Consider the following 6481-nt stretch of genomic DNA (forward strand, 5'->3'; position numbering starts at 1 on the left):
TGAAGGAGGGTGAGACCTTCAGTGCCTTGCATTTTCCATCAAAGCTGAACTCGTTTCACCCGTACAGGTTTGAATTTCTCTTTTGTCACAAAAAGTTTTGAGACGGGGGGGACTGGAATCTCAAAGAAAAATATCCACAGACCTTTTTAAAAGAAGCGCAATCGTTAGCATCTATTAGTAGAAGAACACACAAACATTTTTCTTACCTAATGATCGGCTCACTTAGATTATTATAGTGCCATCCTGATTTACGGCTGTGGAATAAAGTGATGGCAGTGATGTATTTTTAACACCAATCTCTGAGAGAATGCTGTACTGTGATAGTGGATGCTTTGCCCAAAACCAGGCTCAAAGCCAGCCACCAATGGTACAGTAGATTGCACACAGCCATGCTCCAGCAGGATACACAGAGGAAAGCAACACAACATCACTGGGTGCAGGGAGACACTATTAGATTTATTGTTGAATACTTGGGAGTCATTAACCACTTAAGCACATGAACCCTAGCATCCCCATTCTGGGCATGTCATAATGGGTTGATCTGCTATTTCGGGTGAAGAGATTTGGCATCAAGGGAAAATAGGAGGGGGCAAGTACAGAGCTGGAGGACAATGATTAATGAAGTATATGTAGGGTTTTGATTGATTGATTGAAATTTGTATTAGGCAAAAGAACGTAAAACAACACAGTTACATTTATAATGCTTTTGTCTAAAAGGTCCGACCAAAAAAGTCCTTGCGGACTTGTTTCCGTTGGGGTTTGTTAGTTTAGTTTGTTATAGGTAAGCCAGGTAAGGATTTTTGAGAGTTCAGAGCTGAGAGCTTCCTCAACTTACAACTTGTCCTCACCCAAGATCAGGAGTGCCGAGTCATCAGCGAACAGGAACAGTTTGCAGTTACAGTCAGCATTCATGTCGTTAATGTATAGTAGGAACAGTATACGGCCCTAGAATGCTGCCTTGAGGAACCCCGCAGTTCACCGGGAGGGATGAGGACATGGTTCCGTTGATGTCAACCACTTGCTCTCTACCCTCCAAGTAAGATCTCATCCAATTTAGTGATGTGCAATCAAAACCAATCGCCCTCAGCTTATCTAGTAGAATTGAGTGGTTTACAGTGTCAAACGCCTTTTGGAGGTCCAGCATGACCATGCCGCAGTATTTGCCCGAGACTACCTCACGTTTGATGTAGTCGTCAAATACAGTAGGCATGTGTCAGTGGAGTGGGATGTTCTGAAGCCCGATTGGAATTCAAACAACAGTTTACGCTCGCCGAGGTAGCTGTTGATTTGTTTTTGGATTAATCGCTCTATAACCTTTGAGATGGAACAAAGGATGGAAACAGGCCTATAGTTGCCAGGATCTAGTTTGCTTCCTTTTTTTATATAGAGGGATTACTCTTGCCAACTTGAATTCTTGTGGGACTGACACTGGTTTAAGTGGTTAAACCCTGAATACTTTATTGTATGCCAAATGGCAAAAATAGATGATCTATATGTTCACAGATTGTTCTTCTATTTTCGCCCAATGTTCGTCTATTATGACAATGCGAGAATAGGGATGCTAGGGTTCATGTGGTTAGTGTGTCCCTAGCACAAAATTTCAGAATTGCTATGATTTGAGAAGGATGTGGGGGAAAGGTTTTGGGAGTAACTCGGAGGTTAGTTCAGGATGGGTCTTGCTTGATACGGATAAGGCTGTTAGGCCCTACATCTTTCTAGCTTTCAGAGACCTGCTCAGACTGTAACACAGCACATAGGATTAGATGAGATTGTCATAGGGCACTGTACCATACTACAAATTCAAGGAGCAGTGAATGTGTGAGTAGTGAAGCTATGAATTGTGCTGACAATATATGTTGTTGACTCTCTACAAAATTGACTAGTATTCTTTTAAGTATTGTTTTGGCCAATATTTGAAGGCTGTTTCTTCCCCCCCTCATTTTTTATATAATAGTAGAGACAGAGGAAAATGAGGGGAAAGGACAGGTCATGCAGTATTTAACTGGGAACGTTGGGTGACGCTGAAGCATCTGGTCTTCTACTGGTGCAGCCAATGGCTGTAATTTCCATTAAGCAATCTCAGGCCTAGTTGTGACCTGCATGTAAAGCTACAGAGAAAAGAAAAATCCTACACCACACATGACATCATTTGCAGCCAATGTACCTATGAGTTTTGACGATCAGTGTTGATGTGTGTTGTGGCTGTGGTTGAACAGCCTACTAATCCCTTGTAATGTGCGTAAATGGGATCACTTGTTTCAAAACCACATTATATTCACTCTTCATGGATTTTTGTAGAATATTGAAATGGAAATGAAATAACACATCCATCTGTCACACCCCAATCTCATTCCAGACCTCTGCACGACCCCTAATAAAGACACATTCACACACTCACGCACACACACATGCACGCATGCACGCACACATGCTTTGACACGGACTAGAGACATGAATGATTTGAGACTTTGGTAAACAGGCACTTGAAAACATGATTGAAATCATAAATACTTCAGTCAGGGAGAAATCTACATAAAACTGGTAGTCACCTACTGTCATGGGGGTCAGGGGTGACTGGGAGGTCAGGGTTCACACAGGACCCATCTGTCACGCTTGAGGCAGACAATAGAATACTCTCCCTCAGGATGTGGGATGAACACAGGACAGAAGCCTTGGAATAAATACATGGAATGGTGCATAGCTTCCAGAGTGTCCATTTTTATACTCTCCGAGTTAAATGAACCCTGAGGATTTTACTGTGAAAAGTGGAATAGTAAACAGCTGATAGAATAGGAAGTAGTAATTAGTCATAGTATAAAATATAACTTGTATGCTAATATTAATTGTCACATGCACAAAGCCCAATTATTGAACACAATTAGGGAACTCCACGTGTCACAGTATTTCGCTCAGATCCATGGTTGTCAATGGAGACAAAATTGTCCCTGTGTTGGAGATAAGAGCTGAACCAATTTAGGACCATGCCAGAATGTCCAATTCTGTCCAAGTCTGTTTAATGATGTTATATGGTCTACAGAGAAAAGCAACACCTGATCGTATTATATTGTGGTACCATGAAAAATAAACTCAATCAAATAATAGTGTTATAAAATAGTGATTAAATTCTCAGATATCAAAATGCTGACACTTTTACTGACCTCTATTCATTTATTGAATAGAGGTCATCATCAGTGTACAATATTACCTAAGGTTGATTACATACATGAGGAGTGCATATAGCCTACTGTAAATGTAAGGTCTTATTTCCCTTTGTACTTCTGCCAAACCACGCCTATGATTTACAATTGACTGCTAATGATATCTGTTATATAGAAATGGATCACTTATTCGATATGTGAGGCAGGGTCTCATTTTCTGCCCTATGGATTGCTCATTAGTGATACCCCTTCATTTAATATGCATAGCTGAAAACAATATTGTCAATATGTACATTAAGAGGAGAAATCATTGCTTGGTCATTACTTTAAAGAAGTCATTTCTAAGGTATTACTTAGTGTGAAATATGTTCATCGTGTAGCCTGCCATTTGTTAATGCTGCTGCTGCTGTCATAGCCTGCTAGGTATCCCATTGTTATTAATGTATAAACATTGTATGCAGAATAATACATATATTAGAAGATAGGAGAGGAGAATTTAGATGCTCTATTCAGAGTAAATCTGAGTAAATTGCATGAACCCCAGTCAGCCAATGGTGTAGGGAGTAAGCTTATTGTCATATCAGCCCAATAAGGGTGCTAGACCCTGGTCGATGGATTGCTGAGGTGGAGCGCCACACCTACCATCAGCTCCCAGTACTTATGACTTTAGTTACCCTTACCCAAGCCATCATACGCTGAGTTGGGGGTGCCCAGGGTCGAACCCAGAACCTTGTGGTTCAAAGGTGAGCGCTCTAAGCTACCCGGGCACTACAGTCAGCCAATGACCAGGTAAGCGGTCAAGTAAATTGATTGCCAAAAAAAATATTAAGTGCTACAAAGGAACTAGGAAAACGATTTAAAAGACATTTTTCAAACAATTATATCCATAGCAACTTCCAACAGTGAAACATCAGCGTTAGTGGCGTGAAGTTCCGTCTTCCGTGAACCACTAACCCACAAAACAACTATAGTCAACAAATGGTCAAGTAAGAGAAAGAATAAAGAGTGCAAACAATTGTAGTAACAATCTTATTTTTATTTTTTTTATTTTACGGCCTACGGTTCAAGAGTTATAGGCCAAAACGTAAAGTGGGCTGTTATATCGCCACCATGAGGCCAATTGGTGTAATTATTTTTTAAATAATTTCGCACTAAATTATGAACCACCCTTCCAAGTCTTGTAACTTTAGCCCTTAAAATACTTGAATGGGAGTTTTTTCATTTTCCCATTAAAGTGGATGGGGAATTTTAATGCACTAATAAATCAATATCAATTAAACTATGTAACCAATCTCTTAGCAAAATGGATGCACACGATTCCTGGTGAAGCCGATCAGGCACGGACTGGCACAGAAAATCGGCCCTGGCATTTGTGATCTTCACCGGCCCATAGCGGGGTCGGCGAAACCTCGAAACCTCGCACGCGCGCGAAAAATTGCGGTTAATTGCGGTTAATTGTTAGTTTTTTGAGGTTTATGGTGACTTTATTTCGGTTTTACAGGGGCTGGGTGTTTTTTCTTTTTTTCTTTTTTACAATTTTTGAAAAAATATTTTTTGCTTGGCTTGGCCCCAGACTGCCCGGCCGTTCTGGCATTTGCCAGAAGTGCCAGACCGTCCAATCCGGGCCTGAAGCCGGTCATCAATATCAATTAAACTATGTAACCAATCTCTTAGCAAAATGGATGCACACGATTCCCGGTGAAGCCGGTCATTTTGACATATGGCACAAAATTGGGAAATATAAACTGTGGGAGGAGTAGCGCGCCAAAATAAGTTTATCTAGAATAAAGAATAAAGTGGGTAGAGTACTATAGTCTGGTTGCCCTGTTAGGGCAACCACACTAATACCAGGTAAACATCAAACCTTGCATCTGTCTTATCAAAATAACATAATTTGTGGACAAGCAAATATTAACCTGCACCCCTTGGGTTAGTTAGGAAACTATGGGCAAGGATCAAGGATCGCCCATAGGAGCCCTTTGTGTAAGAGCTGTAAATAAACCTGTTTCCTACATCAAGAAGTTGTGATGTCACTTCCTGGAAATGTTCAACCCACCAGTCATTACAGTATCAAAAACAAGAAGTAATGCAAAGAAGCAGTATAGGGGCCGGGAGTCTGAAGAGGTGAGTTTTCAGACTGCCGCAGAAAGTGGCGAGTGAGTCTGCAGTCCTGACTTGGGGGTGAGGGGTCAATCCAGAGCAATCCTGAGCTTCTAGGATGCTTGGTGCATTGGCGAGGACAGAGGAGAGTGTTTTAAGGAAGGGAGGGACAGATGTCCCTATATTTGCAGGGCAAGGGATGTTTACAGGAATGCACACGCTAAGTATTCAGCACAACCACATTCTTATACTCCTAATAGTCATTTTCAGGGGATTCAAACATCAACTTTAATGTCCTTAGCTCACCTTTGCAACCAGTATTTTTAAAGTTAAAGATCATCAAGTTACTTTACTTATAACCATAGGGACAACTAAAGAACAGCAGCACAATTTAGGCTATCATTTATTCAGATTCCATCACAAGCTACTTGTGAGTCACTACATTCACTGTTCTTCTCCCTGAGCTGATGCAACCTTCAAAGAGAGATGCTTCTACATTCCAGATCATTCACACAGAACTATGTTGTGTGACACATCAGCCTGAATGAAAGCCAGAAATAAACACTATGACCAATGCTGGACCCTCATGTGGTCTCTCTCAGAGGTGGAGGGTGGTCACGTGAAAACAGCCGTGGTGGAAAAAAGTACTAAAAGTATCAAGTAAAAAGTCTGGTAATCAAAATTGACTTGAGTAAAAATTAAAAAGTATTGGCATCGAAATATACTTAAAGTACCAAAAGTAAAAGTACTCATTATGCAGAATGTTTCACAAGTTATCATTATGTCTAAAATGTATGAAAAAATCTTTTAATTTTCAAATAGCCGAAGTTTAAATAGGGCTGAAGTGTTTACTTTAATGTATGTTTTGTAATAATAATCAAAATCTACAAAGTAACTAGTAAAGTTTTCAATTAATTGTAGTGGAGTCTGAGATGTTAGTTAAGTAGAAGTAAAAGTATTGCAAATTGGAAATACTCCAATAAAGTAATTGTAGGCCTACTTACAGTACTTGAGTCAATGTACTTAGTTACTTTACACCACTGGTAACAAAGTAAAAGTACCTCATATCTTTACTTAAGTACAGTACTTGAGTAAATGTACTTAATTACTTTACACCACTGGCAATAAAGTAAAAGTACCTCAAAATTGTACTTAGGCTAAGTACAGTACTTGAGTAATGGTTACCTTCCACCACGTGAAAGCAGTCAGGCTGCTGTCACATG

The sequence above is a fragment of the Gymnoscopelus microlampas genome (genome assembly GCF_963454915.1).
Source record: "Gymnoscopelus microlampas genome assembly, chromosome: 7".
Taxonomy (NCBI): Eukaryota; Metazoa; Chordata; class Actinopteri; order Myctophiformes; family Myctophidae; genus Gymnoscopelus; species Gymnoscopelus microlampas.